The following is a 2,952-nucleotide window of genomic DNA, read 5'->3' on the forward strand; positions in this document are numbered from 1 at the left end:
TTCTGAAGGATTAAAAAAACTTGAAAAGCGATTGACCAAGTGTATAGAGCTCCAAGGAGATTATGTTGAAAAATAAAAAAAAATTTACCCAAAAAAATTTGTGTTTATACTGCATTCTAAGGACTTATTGAACTACCCTCGTATGTACTCGCCACCGTATTCAAGCATTTTAGCGTAATAGTGTCCATAACAGCAGCCTTACATTGTTTAAGTTTTTCATTGTATCCTTAACCTCAGAGGCACATCCTCTCTCAATTGAGTGTTTTAACACATCGCGCTCTATATAGCAGTTTTGTTGCCCTATAGCTCTATAGTCCCATTATTCCATAAAAGAGTCTTTCAAAGCGTCTAGCATCCAGTCTGTATCATATAGCATTTCAACCTTGATATTTCCCATGCTGACAAACTCTGTACTTCAACTTCCCTCCATATAGATCATTGTCAATTTATAAAGATGTTTCTTGCTGCCTTCAAAGTCGTTTTGCATCTTCTTCTCTTCTTCTGTTCTGATTCTGTGTTTAATTTTCTTGACTAGTAGTTTCACTTTCCTCTTTTTGTGTCTGTGATCAATTTAAAGTTTATGTCCCTCATTGTCACTAATTCCTGTGATGCTCAACTTTCTTTCATGTGCTTTTTGATTTTATTTGGCGGCTGCCTGAATTTCATCATTCTACTGTGCTTCACCAGACATTCTTCCTACAACCACAGTACCACGTACTTTAGTCGCAATCCTAACAATGACGTCCTCCATAATACCTGATGCGCCCTCTAAATTTTTAGCGCCTATAGAGTTGCCTCAACTATGCGTTTATTTAACTTATTCTGAAAATCTATTCGCACTTCCGGTTTCTGTAAATTCACAATCTTGAGTCGCGTTTCTTTCGTTCTCTTGCTTCTCTTGCTTTTCTATCCCTGACCCTTGCATCTTTTACTAGCTATCTTTGTCTTTCATCCGCAACAGCGAATTCAATTATATACTGTGGCTATCTCCTTTACACCATGTGTATATGTGAATCATTTTAGGCCTAAACCAAGTATTTGTAATAAATAAGCTTTTTTCTAAGCATATGATAACTAATCCTTTTTCGTTATAATTTATTTCTTGGATCCCCAAAATTATCTAGCACCCTGTCGGTGGTGGAGTAAAAATTCTATCTGACAAATGAGCAATTTTGAAGAAATTTCTCCTATCTGGACAGGCCTGATATAAGGTGTCCCAGAAGCTGTCTTTTACATCGCTCGGATCACTTCCAACAAGGGCGTAGTACGCTATGATAAATAATTGTATGATTCCTACTTTCATTTTAACCCACTACCATCTTGGGAAAACAAATTCATGCACCTTAATATGCCGATGTGCTCTCTCATTCAGAATCAAATCCACACCTTGGCTAGTATGTGATTCACTATCGACTCCTGATCACAATTCAAGTCCTTAAGATCATTTACTCCTCTAGCATTCCAGACACCCAGTTTTCATTCATCGCCTGCAACTTGGCCTTTACCTTTACCGAGTGGATGCTTTTCATCAATCAAAGTTTCAACCAATCAAAGCCTATTTTATTGTTTATATTATTTATTGTTTAAAGTTTACGCCCAAGTACCACATTTATGAAACAAATTTATTTTGCGATCCGTAATCATATCCAAATTAAGTAGTCAGTCGTCGTAGAGTGGAGAGTCTAGTTATAACGTAAATTCCACCAAACTTCGGTTAACGAAGGGGCAATGTGAGGACAGAACTGCGACCAAGAGAGTCATAGCTGGTGGATGTGTTACACTGAAAAGGTTTCTGAATTTCCCAAGTTTTCAATGCATATTTTTATTTTCGCGGTAAGAAAATCTGTATGAAAATAAATTAAATTGTCTGTATATAGGTATGTAACTCTCGAAAATTTCGACAAAAGGATGAAAATACTACATTTTCATCTACTTGAAAATATCTCTTGAAATGCTTTTTTAAAAATACTCCAAACATTCGAAACTGTTCCAAATGTTTCGAAAACTTTTGAAATTACTACAATAAATTGAAGATTCATTAGGATTATTATAAAGTCCCTAAAATCTTAAAGCTCTCTTCAGTTTTTTGAAACAATTGGGCGTATGTAAAATTCTTTGAAATACTGTAAAATTCTTGAATTCACCCGTGCAGAAATCGCCCGATTTCAAACGTAATAACGATCTGGCCCTGATCGGTAGAACCATGTGGCCCATACCTGGGCCCGACCGGGCCATACCGATTTCCTACTGAAACGCCATCTCCATGCGCTCGAAGAACTTGTGCTGCTTGTTTTTTTCTGGTAGTGCAGTGAAATTTGTATACATAATACTCGTTTAAAATATTCTAGCAATGTTTATAAATGCATAAGGCGAGTAAGCCACGTGTTCAGAGGCACCAAACACCAGTCAGTAGGCCTCGAAATGATGAAATTGATTAAGTTCTTTTGTTTTCAATTATTATTAAAGAACTCAAGGTTTTTCGATTTAATGTAGAGTTATAATCATCAAATCTATTGACAAGAAATGAATTGCAGTATGCACAAAATTGTAATATTTTTAAATTATAATAGTAAAACATGTGATACAATCGATTATGTTATTGGTACTTTGATTCTGTATTAATAATAAATTTAATACAGAAATACATTAAGGACAAATTTTCATAACATTCCAGCAAGAACTAGTTACTCAACTGCGCATGCGTCGCATTCGGCATCTAATTGGTTTCGCGCGAAGTTTAAAATGATAAACGAAGTTTTTTTTCTTTTTTATTATAAACAAGGCAATTTCAACTTATAAAAATGTCCGTTAGGTCGGAATGAATTAATAATAATAAAAATTAATTAAATTCATATTCTGTAAATAATATTTAAAACAACCAGAAATATTAAATTCAAAAATTTTCATTTTTGTTTAAAAGTTGTTTGGTCTATATTTCTTCTTAAATGATTT

This window comes from Belonocnema kinseyi, chromosome 6, assembly GCF_010883055.1.
Source record: "Belonocnema kinseyi isolate 2016_QV_RU_SX_M_011 chromosome 6, B_treatae_v1, whole genome shotgun sequence".
NCBI classification, from domain to species: Eukaryota; Metazoa; Arthropoda; class Insecta; order Hymenoptera; family Cynipidae; genus Belonocnema; species Belonocnema kinseyi.